General features: G+C 39.5%; 1 pseudogene across 1 annotated transcript in view; it reads left to right on the top strand.

Annotated features, from left to right (window-relative positions):
• Window positions 1-1010: 1010 nt before the first annotated feature.
• LOC149806265 (bis(5'-adenosyl)-triphosphatase enpp4-like) overlaps window positions 1011-19873 on the top strand; it is a 92145-nt pseudogene continuing 73282 nt past the window's right edge. The window contains exon 1 of the transcript XR_016419883.1: window positions 1011-1355. The product of XR_016419883.1 is annotated as a bis(5'-adenosyl)-triphosphatase enpp4-like (transcript). The remainder of the gene's footprint in view (window positions 1356-19873) is intronic.

Raw genomic sequence — 19873 nt, 5'->3', positions numbered from 1 at the left:
GTCTGGCATGAGTACGACATGTCCAGCCCAGAGTAGCTGGGACTGCATCAGAATAGTGTACATGCTGGACAGACCTGCTTATGTGAGTACATCCGTGTCTGGAACCTTGTCTTACGACTTGATATTGAGGATTTTCCTGTGACTTGTGGTGTGAAAGTGGTTCAGCTTTTTGGCGTGGCGATGGTACATTGTCCACGTTTCGCATACGTAAAGTAGTGTGGGGAGCACAACTGCCCTGTAGACCTTTAGTTTGGTTTGGATGCTGATGCCTCTTTTCTGTTCCAGACGTTGGCATACAGTCTGCCGAAAGTTGGTTTTAGTTTGAAGCCTCCTGGCGTTGAACAGTTTTCCATCTGTACGGTACCTGATGCCGACTCCAACATCTCCGTCTCAGAAATCATTCAGTTAGCATGGCGGAGAACAATAGACTGAACAGTATTGGTGGCAGAACACAATCCTGCATGCCAAAGCTTCTTGGAGCCACAGGTGAGAGCTGAGTGACAAGCGGGGACCAAAGGTGGGCGAGCTACCCCCGAAGGAGTACGACTGCTTCCGCCAACCAGTGGTTAATGCTGACTCCACAGAAATTTAATTTGAAACCGATAGATTCAGACCTACATAATTTTAAGTCCACAGTGGCGCAACTTCAAATGTTCTTCCCTGCCCCACACAAGAAATCAGGAATCCCCCTACATGAAACCAATGGCCCCCTTCTTCTAAGAACCTACTCCACTTGCAATCCAGGACCTGATGATATAGGAGGTCGGAGGGGCGGGGGTATAGTTACGCCCATACATGCCCATGTTGAAAATCTACAAAGGTTTTTTTTCGGGGATGTTTGGCGATATAATGACCATACATCAATTTAAATTGTAAAAAATATTCATAAGGAACATATGATTTTGTAAGCTTTGCATAGTTCCACGAGTATAGCACGTGTTGCATGATATCGAGTTTTCTAAAGGTTAACTTTACGTGGTAAAGTGTATATACGGTAGACCTTAAAACGCATCGTCCAGACTAACCTTGTTCACTAAGGACTATAATCAGTCGTTTTAAGACCGGCGTTTAAAGATCGACGTTTATCTCTGCTGAGTTCACCATGACAAGGGAGGATGTCAGCACCGTCATGTTTCTCACTTTAGCTATTGCATGCGTTGGGCCCCTTGGGGTCACCGGCTCTATGTACGCGGGTAAGGTTCTCCTTATATCAATGGACGGATTTCGGTGGGATTACATAGAACATCATCAGACCCCTAATTTCGACGCTTTTGCCGCAGAAGGAGTTCGAGCCCAGTATATCAACAACACCTTCATCACCAAGACCTTTCCATGTCACTATTCAATTGTTACAGGTAGGTCATTTGCTAAACTAGGCACACACACACACACAGAGAGAGAGAGAGAGAGAGAGAGAGAGAGAGAGAGAGAGAGAGATGGATGGATGGATGGATAAGTACACCGCTAGAGGTTAATATACAAAAAATGTACGCAAATAATAAGTTGCCTATTCAGTTTTGCTTTTCTTATTGAGGGTTTCATAATCAATTTACTTTGGGGAAATAGTATCATGTGCCCTGTTTGAAATCTCAAGAAGTAAGCTTTCTGATGACCTTATTTTTTTCAATTTCCGAAAGCCAGGAGTGAATAAAAACCAATACCATAACTTCCGAAAATCAGGCAGTCAAACCACAAGAGTTCAAAATCAAGATGGGTACCAATTTTGTAACCCGGTATACCGCAATTATATTAGAGAGCAACAATTTAATTTATGGGCAGGAGCCTGGGAATTTTTAAAAATGTAGCGCTCTCATATTGGTGAAAAGATATATTGCTACTTGTTTATAGCAAAATACAACCAGATTACATTCATTATATTATTAAAATAATGAAGTTTTATTTAGATAAAAGAGTATTTCACAGCTTGTTAAAATACTCTTACCCCCCCCCCAAAAAAAAATAATGGCCAATAGCTTATAGTAGACAAATTGATCATGTTTATGTTAATTGCTGTATACTAAAATCTGTATTTGATATGGGATGATTTCGTTTACAGTATAGCTTACACCCTCAAAACATGTTGACATTAAGAGCGCTTGTGGATAAATACAGGATATATTGACACGGAAGCCTGTGATTTTCAAGTACGATATTAATGAAACATAAAGGGAAACTTTGAGTGTCAACACCCGGTTAAGACATTTAACAGGGAGCGCCAGTAACACGTCGATTGAGCAATCAAGAAAAACATTTAGTGGACTAGAGAAGTGACTTAAAAGTCCAACAGAAAACTATTGAACTACTGAAGATTTTAGAATGATTCTCGGTCTTACAATAGAATTTATGCACTGAACACATTAATATACACGAACAAATAACCAAAAGAATATTAGCGCTTAACAACATTAATTTACACACCCCTCCGGTGGCCTACTGGTTAGAGCGTCCGCCTCGGATGCGGGAGGTCACGGGTTTGAACCCCGGCCGAGTCTCACCAAAGACTTATAAAAATGGTACTAACAGTTGCCTCGCTTGGCGCTCAGCATTAAGAGGTTAGTGTTAGGACTGGTCGGCCTGGTGTCAGAATAATGTGATTGGGTGGGAAATCATGTTACATGTCTGCGACGTGATTCCCCAGTGCTAGACATCACTCTAAACTGCCACATTGCAGACATCGTAGCGATATGACTGAAAAATTGTTAAAGCTACGTCAAAAATAAAAATCACACACATTAACATACACTAACAAATAACTTTAAAAGTGTGTAAATGTTACTTCTTTTTCAATCCTTTTTAAGACGTTTTCTACTAGTTGGATTTGGCTCGAATATTTTTTACAACACCCCTTTCGGCCGCCATGATGGCATGCATACATCTGAAACAAGATTTATAAATATAACTGTAATTTGTAATTGTCGAATTTAATTTGGGACAAATGCAGCTATTTTGTGTAAAAAGATAAATAAATTCTGGAAAAATCGATTTAATGAAAAATCAGAAGATACTTAAACTATCATTAAGTTCACAAGAAACTCGGGAATTTACGTAGATTCTCGGGAATTTACGTTGATTCCTTGCTGACAGAAAACTACTAAAGTACCGGCACAGTGAAAATGTACCGTGGTAAGTACCACCGATAAAAGATTTAAAAAGAACATACCGCGGAAACCGTTAAAGCTTGCAATCATCATCTGACACTCACATTCGTTGTATTCCCAAGGTAAAATGTAAATCTTATGGACAGCGTCAGTTTGCATATCAGGGCCCAGCAAATTGGAATGAACCGTAATCACATTCAAGAGTGATTGATCTCGGACACAAAGTGACCATGATCACATTCAAGAGTGCTTGATATCAGACACAAAGAGACCATGATCATATTCAAGAGTGCTTGATCTCAGACACAAAGAGACCATGATCACATTCAAGTGTACTTGATCTCAGACACAAAGAGACCATGATCACATTCAAGAGTGCTTGATCTCAGACACAAAGAGACCATGATCATATTCAAGGTGCTTAATCTCAGACACAAAGAGACCACGATCATGTTCAAGAGTGCTTGATCTCAGACACAAAGAGACCATGATCACTTTCAAGTGTGCTTGATCTCAGACACAGAGACCATAATCACATTCAAGAGTGCTTGATATTGGACACAAAGAGACCATGATCACATTCGAGAGTGCTTGATCTCAGACACAAAGAGACCATGATCACATTCAAGTGTACTTGATCTCAGACACAAAGAGACCATGATCACATTCAAGAGTGCTTGATCTCAGACACAAAGAGACCATGATCACATTCAAGAGTGCTTGATCTCAGACACAAAGAGACCATGATCATATTCAAGGTGCTTAATCTCAGACACAAAGAGACCATGATCATGTTCAAGATGCTTGATCTCAGACACAAAGAGACCATGATCACTTTCAAGTGTGCTTGATCTCAGACACAAAGAGACCATGATCACATTCAAGAGTGCTTGATCTCAGACACAAAGAGACCATGATCATATTCAAGGTGCTTAATCTCAGACACAAAGAAATCATGATCTCATTCAAGAGTGTTTATTTCAGACACAAAGAGACCATGATCACATTCAAAAGAGGGCTTTCAAGACACATCATTTCCACCAGCAAGAATACATTTGACATTCATCTATTTGTCAGTATTTTTAAATTGAAATTGTATTGTAAAATCATTGTGTGTTTTTAGGTTATTTTTGTAAATCCATTTATGTGCTTCGTGTTGTTATTTTGTGTATAATTCACACCGGGTTCCACTAAAAGACTTCTTATGATGCCTTGATGAAAATGGACCGATCTGATGTCAGCTTGGCCTTCACATCTGATGTCAGCTTGGCCTACACATCTGATGTCAGCTTGGCCTTCACATCTGATGTCAGCTTGGCCTTCACATCTGATGTCAGCTTGGCCTTCACATCTGATGTCAGCTTGGCCTTCACATCTGATGTCAGCTTGGCCTTCACATCTGATGTCAGCTTGGCCTACACATCTGATGTCAGCTTGGCCTTCACATCTGATGTCAGCTTGGCCTTCACATCTGATGTCAGCTTGGCCTTCACATCTGATGTCAGCTTGGCCTTCACATCTGATGTCAGCTTGGCCTACACATCTGATGTCAGCTTGGCCTACACATCTGATGTCAGCTTGGCCTACACATCTGATGTCAGCTTGGCCTTCACATCTGATGTCAGCTTTGCCTTCACATCTGATGTCAGCTTGGCCTTCACATCTGATGTCAGCTTGGCCTTCACATCTGATGTCAGCTTGGCCTTCACATCTGATGTCAGCTTGGCCTACACATCTGATGTCAGCTTGGCCTACACATCTGATGTCAGCTTGGCCTTCACATCTGATGTCAGCTTTGCCTTCACATCTGATGTCAGCTTGGCCTTCACATCTGATGTCAGCTTGGCCTTCACATCTGATGTCAGCTTGGCCTTCACATCTGATGTCAGCTTGGCCTACACATCTGATGTCAGCTTGGCCTTCACATCTGATGTCAGCTTGGCCTTCACATCTGATGTCAGCTTGGCCTTCACATCTGATGTCAGCTTGGCCTTCACAGCGGCCAGTCTTGAAATCTTGTTATCGCTACTCCTTCTGCAAGGATGGTGACATCAAATGGTTTGTTTGTTTTTTTGGTACTTATAGACTTAATATGAGGTCATTTTGGTCCTGGATGAAAATTGGGCCGAACAGATGACAAAGATGGACGCTACAGTGTCCATCTTGATAATCCTGTTATCGCTACTCTTCCTGAATGGAAAGTCATATTAACATGCTGTTTTCACCAGAAGACTTCTTATGATGTCTAGTTAATACTAAAGGCAAATGGTGCTGATCTAATACCAATATGGCTGCCAGAGCACCATTTTGAAAATCGTGTCATTGTTACTTATTTTGGATAGATGGCTATATGAACACGAGGCTTACACTCTAAGGCTTCTTTTGATGTCTAGTTCGTGTAGAATGAAAATGGTAACTATGTTAAAACTAATCATCATATTTGGAAATTTTGTCATCACTACTTCTGAATGGATTAACGTATCAGCTTGCGGATTATGCTAAACAACTTATGATGTCTAGTTTGTCCTAAGGGTGCTATTTAGACATCCGGTAATGATGCCACATTCGTCATCTTGACAAACTTTTTATTAATATTTCTTCTGAGTGATCATATCAACAAGGGGTTTCACTGAAAGACTTCTTATAGTATCGCAGATAAAATGTTGCTGATCCGACTTCTAATATGACTGCAGAAACGGCCACCGTGAAATTTTGTAACTCATGTTTCTCCTAGATGGCTGGTCATAGCAACCTTTTATTATGGTTAGTTGTTACTAAAGGGAAATTGTGCCATTTTGATATCGACAACATGGCATCTAACGTGACAATCTTGTCACGGTTACTCCTCCAAGACAAAAAGGTCATATCAGCGTGGGGTTTCCACTAATAACTTATTATATGCCTTGCTGGTCATTAATGAAAATGGTGCCAAGCTGACATTCAGTATGTTCGCCACTGCAAGTAATTTAAAGCTCGTGTTATTGCTACAACTATCAAAACTGGTTTCAACAATCGGCATTGAAAATAATGAAATGGTCTTATTTTAAATTCCTAGAAATATTTTCAGCCAGAAGAGCGTCAGTCCCTTCAAGGGACTCCTGTTAGTGTATACAGTAATACTCTGCCGGAAGTAATGATTTGAAGGAGGATAGTTCAGGCAAGATAACGATATTTTGTGGGAGTTTGTACCACAGACCATTGTGAAAAAGTGCAGCATCAAATGGTCGTAAGTTAAATCTAGACAAGTGAACGAGGGTTCATGTAGTCACAGTTTGTTGTCTTTTATTAGATTATTGAGTACAAATAATCTCTTCCTTATATTGAAATATAAATTTTTCTGTGAGTATATATGTATATGTATAGATAGATAAACAAATATATAGTAAGTGAAGTCTGTGGTATCGGTCAGGTTCGTACAACACACGCATGTTCATAATTGTTAAAATTTAACAACTCATTTCCATCATTCCCTTTATAGATTTAGCCTCAATGTAAAAGACATTTGTCCATAATGGACGAAATTGTATGGTCTCAAATGTATTCGATACAGCTTTGCGCTGTATTAGATAGTAAAGGGGCCCCGAGTGGCCGAGTGGTCTAAAGCGCTCACCAATCATTGCCATCTCACTTGTGTCTGCGTGTGTTCGAGTCTCGGTGGTTCGTTCCGGGGTTTTCCCGGGTTCTCCTCCACCGTTAATACTGGCCGCCATGTATAGCCTATCTTGTGCTGAAAAATTCCGTTAAACCCCACAACAACAACAATAACAACAACAACAATAGATAGTAAAGCTTGCATTTAGACAGACACTGACTTGGGAGTTTCATAACTCTACATACACAATTTGCAAAGTTTCTTTTAAAATTTATAGTTAAAAAGGAAAAGGCATAACGGAGTAGTATATAAATGAACAGTGTTCGTGAATTTAAAAAAGATTTAATATTTTTTCGTCTTTTTGCCAACGAAATAAATAAATAAGTAAATAATTACATGAACAAATTGTAATTCCATCAATGTCCGTTTCTAAACAATTCTAAATATGTCTGAACCGTTCATATCTTGTAAAGCAAAATACTATTGAATCTCTGGACCTATTAAAAATTGTCTGCTTGTGCACTGCCTGGATTGTAAACGGGCTAATATATGCAGGAAGAAGGGCGAAGACAATAAATGATTCGAGACTGTGTGGCTTGAACTATAAATTCATCCTAAACAATGTGCAAAGACAATGTATGTCATTAACTTACACATTTATGGCATCGTGAGTGAAATATTACGACTGTAACGTTGCTTTTGCATAGTATTTGTCTACAAAGAATAAATGAAAAACTAGTGATCACACTTTGAAATTCTAAACTTTCAACACTGCCATACACCCAATATTACGCCTGACTTTCATGATACTGAAACCGTTTTTGTAACAATAATTTAGTTTCTTTAAAGTGCAGATATACTTTGACACAAAGAAAGTCAGACACTCATTTACGCAAAACGCAGCAGAACGAACAATAGAATATAGTCTATTAGTGGGTTAGCCTATAGAGAATTTCAATGTCAAACGTTCACTTGCGGAAACGGTGACAAATGCACACAAAAAACCCCAAATAAAACGCCCACCCACCCTCGAAGAAAACAAAACAATAAACAAACAAAAAACCTCCAGTATTTCAAATCAATAACGCGTTGGATTGAATGCTGATGTCAGTAAATTTTTCTGAATGCATAGATAAGTGCCTGCGGCCCCCCTCCCCATCTCTCTCAAGTCGACCACCAAAAAGTACATCAAACGTCTATCACGCGATTAAAATAAACTGTAAACGATACTGGTAGAAAAAGTGTACACTATTATTGTACAACATCAAAGGCTGCTATGTGAACGCATGAAGCAATCTAGGAAGTCAGAAAGGCGCTGTGGAGGGACCGGTCTTTTGTGGAGCTACTTCCGAAAGGAAATTACAGTGATTCTTTTCCATTCTAAACATACGTCTCATTCAATTACTCTATCAATTCACAAATAGGAAGGAAGAAAGAAAAAAGATGCATATATTCAAATGTATGACGGTAAAATTCATATAATCTCACGTAAGGAAAGTAAGTTTCCAATAATCTCATGTTATGAAAGTGAGATTCAAATAATCTCATGGAATGAAAATAAGATTCAAGTAATCTCATGGAATAAGATTAATAAAATCTCATGTAATCAAAATGACTCTATTGTACTCAATTGAAACAACAATCAATTTAAACAAATATATGACTCCGTCATTTGTATAGCCGTATGATTCATAAATATTTGTAAAAACAAATGCAAATGTGTCCACTGACAAACCACACAGTTCTCCCAAATTCTTGGGTTGGCCCACACTTGTATCAGCCGCACACACCCTTCATGGATCCACCATGCGTACACGTTTACAAATTAGCGATTTCGTCTTCGTATGGCCTTGAGGGTTACATCATCCTCCATGTCCATATAGACACACATACGGCCAGACAAACAGCCTGATATACCCTCACACACATACGTACAGACAGCACACAGATCTCCTGAATTGGGTTGGCCCACACTTGTATTGGCCACAACCACCATTCATGGATCCACCATGCACACAGACATACGTATAGATACGTACAGACAGCCCTATGCCTGGAGAACAAAAACCTTGTAATATATCAAGCTCATGACACTAATGACACTTTGTAATATATCAAGCTCAAGACACTCCTGACACTTTGTAATATATCAAGCTCATAACAGTAATGACACTTTGTAATATATCACGCTCAAGACACTACTGACACTTTGAAATATATCAAGCTCAAGACACTCCTGACACTTTGTAATATAACAAGCTCATGACACTAATGACACTTTGTAATATATCACACTCAAGACACTACTGACACTTTGAAATATATCAAGCTCATGACACTAATGACACTTTGTAATATAACAAACTCATGACACTGATGACACTTTTGTAATATATCACGCTCAGGACACTACTGACGCTTTGAAATATATCAAGCTCAAGACACTCCTGACACTTTGTAATATAACAAGCTCATGACACTGATGACACTTTTGTAATATATCACGCTCAGGACACTACTGACGCTTTGAAATATATCAAGCTCAAGACACTCCTGACACTTTGTAATATAACAAGCTCATGACACTGATGACACTTTTGTAATATATCACGCTCAGGACACTACTGACGCTTTGAAATATATCAAGCTCAAGACACTCCTGACACTTTGTAATATAACAAGCTCATGACACTGATGGCACTTTTGTAATATATCACGCTCAAGACACTACTGACACTTTGAAATATATCAAGCTCAAGACACTCCTGACGCTTTGTAATATAACAAGCTCAAAATACTAATGACACTTTGTATATTTGTAATATGGTTATTACTGTGGTTCATACTATTTTAATACTAGAAATACTTTATATGGTTATTATTGAGGTTCCTATCAATTTTTTGTACTGGGACATGCTATACGTATAACAGACTCAGTATCTCATGTCTCTTTTAGGACATCATACACCCATTTTGAACTCTGCTCTTTTAGGACATATTATTCCCCTTAAACGCCGCTCTTTTAGGGCAGTATTTAAAAGCACTCTTTAAATTCCGCCTGGTCGATTTAAGTATAAAGTTCATTAAAGTCGGGCTGACTTGTTTGTCGACGTGTCTCTCAATAGCGGCGTTGTCTAAATCGCTTAAATTATTAATTCCGTTGTCAAATGGACTTCAGGATAAGCTCGTGTTTTGTACGAAATCTACATCTCCTTCATTTCATTTTTGTCCTTAAAATGCTTTCTTGGTAATATGGTTATTACTGACTTTCATACTATTTTAATACTGAAAATATTATATTGGTAATAAGGTTGTTAGTAAGGTTAATACCTTTTGATACTGGAAATACTATATTGGTAATATGGTTATTACTGAGGTTCACACTATTTTTATACCTGAAATACTATATTGGTAATATGGTTATTACTGTGGTTCATACTATTTTAATACTGGAAATACTTAATATGGTCATTATTGAGGTTCCTATCACTGATATGTACTGGAACATGCTATATGTGTAACAGACTCACTAGTTCATGTCTCTACGATAACTGCAAGACTGAAGTAAGAGGAAGACAGCTGGTCTAACACTACAATCTACGATTTGCAAGCTTAACATGACAAGGGGAAGTTCCATTGATTGAAGATGATAGACGAGATAATCTTCAGCTACTAGATGCTGAATTTAATAGATGTCGCCAATCTTTAAACAAATTGCTGTGTTTCGTTTGACCGATCGTGACATGTTGACTTCGTAGGCCGCACAGTAACTGTTAACAGCGCCCTGAGCATAAGTGTGACGGATTAAGTCTAGTGCACCCGTACACTATGCGATATGGGTGTGACGGGTTAGTCTGGTGCACCCGTACAATAGGTGTTGTGGGTGTGACGGGTTAATTCTAGTGCACCCGTACAATAGGTGATGTGGATGTGACGGGTTAGTCTCGTGCAGCCGTACAATCGAATGATGTGGGTGTGACGGGTTAAGTATAGTGCAACCGAACACTAGGTGATATGGGTGTGATGGGTTAGTCTGGTGCACCCGTAGACAAGGTGATATGGGTGTAACGGGTTAAGTATACTGACACGTAGTAATATAGCAAGCTCAAGACACTACTGAGACTATTTTTGTGTAAACATTATTGTGAAAACATTGTTGTAATAACTGGATAAATGTATATCAAATTCTAAATGTGCATTACACATATTTATATAAGATGCAATCTAAATATAAAATATACAGTAATAACTTTAAAATAATCAATCATCAAAATTTCTTGGAATTTCTCATGGTGGCAGAAACGCGTCCTTTAATATCAAATCGGATATTCAGATATTTTTCCTACTCGTAATTGTTCGTAGTCATCAGTGTTATGGGGAAAATATCAACCGCTTTCTTTCTTTGTGTAGCTCGAGTCCTACCGAATTTATCGTTATCTACTAAATCTATAATGTGAAGGCGGGCTTTCAACGGATTCTTTTTATTAGACCGTTTTACAATATTGGGCAGAGGGCGATTTTATTTCTTGAAATCTTTGCTGATAATAGTCAATGAAATTACTTGGATAACACAGATAAAGAGAGACAACTTGTTCTGTGACGGTTTTCCTGTTTTAAAAGAGTTGTATTCCTTTTACTGTACGTTAAATTGGGCGTAGAATTGAGAGGTGGAAAGTTGTGATATATGAAGAATACACCCCTTTGATGATCACGTGTATATTTACATAATGGAAACGTGTAATATAAAAAGAGAAATATTCCCATCCAATGACCACATGTAACTTATAAGGGCTAAAGTGTGGTATGTAAAGAGAAAATCGAGGCCAAGTTCCTTTGCTTTTGTACAACTAGGTGATGCAAACAAACATTCTCAGAAGAAAGTCACTAAGTTTTGATAAATAGTTGTAATTCTGGGAAATGTATCCTAGACAAAATACAGCATTTGAATTAATGCATTTTATTATGCTACAATCAATAGAAGCTTGAAATTCAATTTATAAATATAAGTCTAGAAATAAAATAAAGTAAGTTACAGAAGTAGCTAAATTAAATATGATAGCATAAACCTTTGTTTTGCTGCCTTGACGATTTCGGGATCTAAAGTTAACCTGTTACATGTTGCTGTACACACCCAAGGAACTCGGGTTTCCGGCTAATTGGAATCTCTTCGCTTTTGGAAACCAGCTCGCTAGAAACCAGTTCGATAACGCGCGGTCCTTGAATACCGTAGAAATGGAATTTAGTTGGAAAGCATTAAATTATTACAAATAATAACCAATGAAATATATTTGTTTTTATCTGCTAAAGAAATGTGTTCACGATTGGCTTTTACAAAAATCCACAAACTGTCTCAGGTCAAGGTCATAAGTTTATATTTGTCTTGCTATTGAATCCTGCCAAATTTGCAATGTAATTGTCTTGCTATGGAATTCTACCAAATTTGCAATGTAATTGTCGTGCTAATGCTAACAATTTAGCGATATAATTGTCTTGCTGTTGAATCCTACTACTTTCGCAGTGTACTTGTTTTGCTATTGAATATTAACAATTTAGCAGTGTAATTGTCTTGCTATTGAATCGTACGAATTTGACAGTGTAATTGTCTTGCTATTGAATTCTACTAATTTGACAGTGTAATTGTCCTGCTAATCCTGTCACTTTAGCAGTGTAATTGTTTTGCTATTGGATCCAACCAATTTAACAGTGTAATTGTCTTGCAATTGAATCCTATCAATTGAGCAGTGTAATTGTTTTGTTATTAAAACCTATCAATTTAGCAGTGTGTCTTCCTACTGAATCCTATCAATTTAGCAGTGTTGTTGTTGAGCTATTGAATCCTACCAATTTACAGTGTAATTTTCTTGTTATTGAATCCTATCAGTTTAGCATTGTAATTACTTTGTTATTGGACCGCTCCGGTGGCCTAATGGTTAGAGCGTCCGCCTTGGAAGCGGGAGGTCGTGGGTTCGATCCTCGGCCGAGTCAAACCAAAGACTTACAAAAATGGCACTAACAACTGCCTCGCTTGGCGTTCAGCATTAAGAGGTTAGTGTTAGGACTGATTGACCTGGTGTCAGGATAATGTGACTGGGTGGGACATCATGCTACATGTCTGCGGCATGTTGCCCCCCCCCCCCCCCCCACATAGTTTGTTATTGAATCCTACCAATTTAGCACTGTTTCCCAGTTTGGAAAAAGAGTTGTGTTTCTTTAACTGTATGATAAATGCGGGCGTAAGTAGTATAAGGGGTGAGATTAGCGACAATGGGAATTAGCATTAAAAACACCCCCTGGGTAAGATTAGCGACAATGGAAATTTAACATTAACCACCCTGGGTAAGATTAGCGACAATGGAATTTAACATTGGAGAAAGGAAAAAAAGGAAATATTGAGATTAGCGACAAAGGCATTCGAACAATGGAAAAAAAAAATATCGATTCTAGGGACAAAGGCAATTGAACATGGGGAATAGAGTTTGGGTCTGTCTAGGGACAAGGGGAATTGAACATGGGAATAGAGTTTGGGTTTGTCTAGGGACAAAGGGGAATTGAACATGTTAGAAAAAAAACTACTTTAGGGACAAGGGGAATTGAACATGGGATTTTTTGTTTTAAATTTCTTTTTAAATTTAAATTTAAATTTAAATTTAAAAAAGGGGTAGGCAATTGAAAAGTCATTCTCTTTTCGAGAAATATGGGTGGCCCTGAAAAGGGCCTTTGGTTTTTCTTCTTTTTCTTCTGCTTCTAATTTCTTCTTTTTCTCCACCAACCTCTTTTTTTCTCTCCTACACTCTTTTTCTTCTTTTTTTTCTCCTCCTCTTCTTTCTTCTTCTCTTCCTCCTCTTCTTTCTTCCTCTGTTCATTTTCTTCTTCTTTTTCAATTATTTCATTCCATTTTCGTATTCTTATCCTTTCCTCTTCATCCTCCTTCTCCTCCTTTATCTCTTTCATGACACCACTTATTATGTCCTTTACTTTTCTTAAGTTATTAATTTCCATCTTTAGTCGATGGGGACTATAGGAATAGTGGTCTTCATTGAGTCTCACTAACATCTGCTCCATTATTCCTAAATTGTCTAAAACGTCTTGTAATTTTTTGCATTTTGTCAAGGTGGTTCGAAGCCATCTTCTTTGTAGAATGGTTTGAACGACGAATACTGTGGGTTCTTATACGAAAAGCGCGGACGTGAAGGAAAACATCCCCCCAGACATAAAATTGATCTTACCTAGATCATGACCAAACAACGCGCGAACGTGAAGGAAAACATCCCCTACTTTTCTCATTTCATATAATATACTATCCACATAAGTGAAGCAACAATAAACAAACCCCAAATCTACTATTTACACACGCAAATCATTAAAACAAAATCCATAATCTACTATCCACACAATCGTACGTGAGCGGTTACAAAACCCAAACTATACTCTCCACATACGCTAAGAAACAATAAACAAAATCCATAATCTACTATCCACACAATCGTACGTGAGCGGTTACAAAACCCAAACTATACTCTCCACATACGCTAAGAAACAATAAACAAAATCCATAATCTACTATCCACACAATCGTACGTGAGCGGTTACAAAACCCAAACTATACTCTTCACATACGCTAAGAAACAATAAAGAAACCCATAATCTACCATTCACACAAACTTACGTGAGCAGTTACAAACACAAACACACAAACACATACACTCGCACTATGAAAAAAGAGTTAGTGTTTATATTCACACTACTCTACCTACACACACACACACACACACACACACACACACACACACACACACACACACATTGGCAAATTGATGGTTATTTCTTTTCTAGAGTATTGGGTAGCCCTGAAAAGGGCTGTTTTGTTTTTAACTTCATGGACACCTGGTTAATGGTGGCACCTTCCAAGCCTGGCGCCACTTGCACATCTTGTTCCCCAGTTGCTTTTTACTTTTTTGGGGGAGAGAGCAGAGGCAGGATATGTGGCTTCAGAATCCCAATTTTCGGTTTCTGGGATTCTGAAATTTCTTCTTCTTTTCTCCTTTTCCTCCTCCTCTTCTTTGTATCTTCTCTCCTCCTCTTCTTTGTATCTTCTCTCCTCTTCTTTGTATCTTCTTTCTTCCTCTTCTTTGTATCTTCTCTCCTCCTCTTCTTTATTTCTTCTTTCCTCCTCCTCTCTCATCCTTCCTTCTTCCACAATGGCCTCCGCGGCCAGTTCGTTCAACAGGCGCCTGGCATATTCCAGATGCACATGAAGTTCCAACAGTTTCGCCAGTCTCGTGTTCATTCTGGTGTTGATCAATCAACAAGGGTAGCTGGACTGCCGAACGAGTTTCAATTTATACTAAAACTGCGGACGTGAAGGAAACATCCCCCTAAAAAACATAAAATTGATCTTACCTAGATTATGACCAAAAAACAACGCGCGGACCTAAAAGAAACACTCACTCACTTTTTTATACTACCCATTCCTATTCTAAAATTTTTTTTCATTAATCACTCCAATATACTATTCACATACGCAAAGCAATCCAATCAAACCCCCCCCCAAATCTACTCTCCCCACACCTCAAACAGCCAAAAAAAACATGATCTTAATCTACTATCCACACCAACGTACGTGAGATGTTACAAACACAAACACAAAAACACATACCCTCACACTATAAAAAAGAGTTAGTGTTTATATTCACACTACTCTACCTACACACATTGGCAAATTGATTGTTATTTCTTTTCTAGAGTATCGGGGTAGCCCTGAAAAGGGCTGGATTTTTTTTTTTTTTTTTTTTTTTTTTTTTTTTTTTTTGTTTGCTATGGCAATCTTTTAGTTTCTAAGAATGCGATGTCCTCTGAGGATAGACTTTCTGGCGATAGGTCTGCTTCTTCGGAAAGAGAAGAAGAACTCTTTGGTGTCGATGCGACAATCGACAAAGCCTCTCTCAGGTTCAGGTACCTGCTGCTGTTGCTGCTGTTGTTGTTGTTGTTGTTGCTGCTGTCTCTGAAGTCTGTACTTCTCTGTCCATTCTTCTTTCTCCCTGTTCACTTCTTCTCTGAAGAGTTCTTCTATCAAGTCTTCAGTGACTTTTAGTATTCTCACGTTCTCTATCTCTTCTGGCTTCGGTATCAGACTGTGTCTGACCCTATGCAAATTCACGTAGGCTTCGTTTAGCTTAGCTAGTTTGGAGCACATCTTCGTAGGAGGATGAGTCGACAATGGATGGTTAGACTGGAAACAACCCGGTTCTTAAAGTCAAAGCGCGGACGTGAAGGAAAACATCCCTCCACGGTTTTCGAGCCGCAATGTTCAATGAGTGTCATGAGAGGGATAGTAAGAAGTCAAAGAGCATGAATCAAACATTCTTATAGCCAAACAAATCACAAAGGCATTTTTTTCAAAACACATCATTTTTTATTCAAAAATCACTTAACACTAACCAACAACTCTAAAAAATTTTAACAATAATCCAACAATATAACATCAAACTTTTTTTTTCAATTTACACTCTACTGTAAACAGGGATGGCAACGTTGTGAATGAAATTGTGATTTCCACTGTTGCAAGTCACTGAGTCATGGATGGACACTACGTTTCCTAGCTTAAGACAACAAAATAAGCATACTAGTCACAAAATCAACGATTTACTTTCTCATCGTTTCTAGAAAAATCACGATCAAAATACGTCACTAAATGTTCTTTTGCTGATAATAAGTGATCAATTTCGATCTCGACTTTCTCTTTGAATTTGTCAAAGAGGGTTTTGATGTAATGGATGTCTCGAGTCGTTAATGGAGGACAGAAATGTTCACGCAAGTCTTTATACCACCAACGTAACACGTCTTTTTTAAACAGACTCCAAGCTTCGTCCAGATATTCGTTGAATTTTTCTTCTTGACTGATGTTTTGACATCCATAGTAATCATGCTTCATCCATGTCGTAATTGTGTCTGCCAGGTATATAGCACAGTAGGAGACCAAATGCTGTTCTTGTTCTGGACATCTCGACTTGATCACGATGTCCTTTTCGTCTTTGTGTTGGGATTCTCCTTCCACGGTCTCCTCACATTCCATCTTCAAAGTTTCTCCAGTAGGTAAAGAGGGATAACAGTCTTCCATAGCTTCTAGTAATCTAGAATGATTTCTCTCAAACTGTTGATTTCTATGGTATTAACAAATTCTGCATACAGGATGACGTTTACTGTCTCGTCCAGTGGCTTTGCAAACTGAAGTTCCACACGAATCTGGCCAGATTTTATAGGGTGGAAATGTCCCTCGTCGCTGCCTTGGTCTGGAGTGAAATCGAAAGCCCACAAAGCGTAGCCTCCTGCATAATCCTCGTACGTAATGCCGTGACTGGTGTTGGTTCCTAACTGTCCCGTGGCTTCGTACAGCGACAAGTACGACCTCAAGTAATTCTTCTTGTCAAAGTTAGGTTCGAAAGGTCGGGTACACAAGATCTTGCCATCGCGACTGACTTCGATCTTGGACACGTCAAAGTGTTGAAAGTAGAAAGGAATTTTAGCGATAGCTCCGTTGAAGGCTGTATTCTCGACCATACCAACAATCAAACGTTTGGGTAACTGTCCTTGGAACAGATGATCTTCAATCATGGATCGCTGTCCCCTAGGAATGGTGAAGGTTTTCACTTCTACGCGTCGGATCGGATACTTGGCGGTCGTTCTGCTCAACGTCTGACTGATGTCGTTTCCCACTTTAGGTAACACTTCCACACGGCGTACGTAGAGTCTGGCTTCTTGGATTTTGGGTTTGTAATTATCGTCACTATCAGCTATTAAATGGAAAGCGGCACTGCTCCGATTCAGTCTCAGGCGGACATCCACCCCGTTCAGCAAATATTTTTCTTGCAACCACATGTCCAAATGCAAACGATCCATCAGTTCTAAACTGTGTCCGTCTTTGATTCTGTCTCTTCGTTCTACAAATCCCGCATTGTGGTCTTTGGCTGTATCAGTTTTGAATGTTTCAAATTCACCTGCATCGTCAGCTTCCCATACCACACAGGCATTGAGATGAGTGTTCTTGACGTCTATTCCGTACGTCAAGAGATTTTCCAGGTACGCTCGTTAAGGGTAAGTATCCATGCTGCTACTGACTAGTTTGTTATTCAAGTACAAGTCCACTCCGCTAAACAAGGAATGCATGAAATTGTTGACGGGAGCTACTGGCTCAGTGTCTATAGCATTTCCATCCTTATCTTGAACTTTGACTTTCAAGTACAAGTAACTGCTATTCAAATCGATGTAATCTTCGGGCTGTCCTTTGATTTCAAACTCGATGGGAGCGGAATCGGTCAGTGAGGAGACGGGATGAAATTCCACCCATTGGGATTCTTGCATGGTCATCATGGTGGGTGGCATGGCAAACAGATCCAGTTCCGTCTTGGAACAGGCGCAAGACTCTCGGTGCATCATTTATTTTGTTGCTGTGTCTCAGTAATCGAAAACGTCTAAGTCTCGAACGGTTCTTCTTTTCTTTGCCTTTCTAGCTTGAAGTCTGGTGAAAGGGTGTTTTCTTCGTCGTCTCTTTCTGCCTTGTCCTTGCTGAATGCCTGACTCGGTAGCGTGCAGGGCATTTATAGGTGTTTCGCGTCGTCCCAAAAGGTCTTTGTCTGTTTGCAGCAAGACATTTTTCCCTGCCCTCATGAAGGCTTCTTTAGGGTTTTGTTTGTCGATGATGACATTTTGGAGAAATTCTTTGCCTTGCGTCAGTGCCGCATCTTTCAAGGCGTGCAATCCGCGTGTCACCATCGGTTTCAACACTGGGGCCACCGAACGAAAGGCCGATTTTAACATATCTCCTAAACCGTGTCCTCGCTGTCGAGCAACCCCTCGATACACTGGATACATGACTTACGAGTCGTGAGAGAACCGTTTTCGAAAATGGAGTTTCACCGTGACTTTTCCTTTGGTGAATGGAATATTTTGTCCCAAATCTCCTTTTATAGCAATGTTGACCGTGTCCAAATACGACTTGCTGACAGGCAAATAATGAGGATGTACAAATTCCCGGTGGACGTGGTAAGTGTTTCCACCTTCCTGGTCACTGGTTGTGGTACTATCCACTTTGAAAGGAATGACACGCAGTAAAGGCACAGAGGTGTGTCCCACCACGTTATACTCCACCACATCGGAGTACACGAACATCAAATTCAGTCCTTGGTTCAGGTCTACAGGGAATCGAAAAAACTTGTAAAATTCCGTATTGCTGTTGATCTTCGGTTTAAAATTTGGAGCCATTTTTGTGTCTCCACCTAAAATATCAAACAAGTCACGATTAAAACTGATGGACAACGTTTGGGTATCCTGAAATTTCATCAGTAAGCGACGAGCCACTTTATGGTACTCCAGGGTGACACTTTTTTTGACTGTGTTCAGGGCTTTGCCAAAGGCTAACTCGAACCTGGAAGTAATGGTGTCCACCAAATGTTGACCACTAAAATAAAACCCTGCCGGAATTTTCAAGGTGTAGATATTGAAGGGTGAATTGTTGGATGGTCTTGTGTCCCCTGAAAACCCGATGTCATTCATGACTTCTTGTAATTGTTGGTTCAGGATTTCGACCTCAAAAGTGTTTTGCTTTACGGTGATGTTTTGGATTTGTGTAGGGTGAATCATTTCTACCAAAGCCACTTCCCAATGGGCTTCGTGATCTAACTGGATGGCTTGAGGTAATTTCGCCGTGTAACAGCACAACGTGTTGTTGGGGAACACCTCCATGGAACTGTCATTGGGTAAGGTCAAGTAAAATTGGTTTTGGTGACTCATAATTCCAGAGTTCTGTGGCTGTCCGAGGGGTTACTGGACGTCAGAGGCGTGTCTCTGCCCAAAATGAGGTTCTGGTTGTGATTGTTGTTGGAGTGGTGACTGGCACTGGCACTGGACACAAGGTTCCCGTGGTTCACGTTCGAGGAGAATTTCAGGGAGGGATTGGGAAGCAGGTAACCGATGCAACTGCTCAATAAAATGGTCCACAATTGTTTGTCTCCTTGTTGCAAACTCAAATTGGCGATGGCTGCCCCGATGACACAATACACCACGAAGATTTGGCAGAAAAAGACGATTTGCGTTTTAGGCACAAGTTCTCCACACCACACCCACAAGGGTTGTTTTTGTAAATCTTGCACAGAAGAACTAGGTGAAGGAGGAGTGGTCGACGTAGCTG

Source organism: Sinohyriopsis cumingii, chromosome 2 (genome assembly GCF_028554795.1).
Source record: "Sinohyriopsis cumingii isolate HCF-2022 chromosome 2, ASM2855479v2, whole genome shotgun sequence".
In the NCBI taxonomy this organism is placed as follows: domain Eukaryota; kingdom Metazoa; phylum Mollusca; class Bivalvia; order Unionida; family Unionidae; genus Sinohyriopsis; species Sinohyriopsis cumingii.
This window is presented reverse-complemented; position numbering and strand designations above follow the sequence as displayed.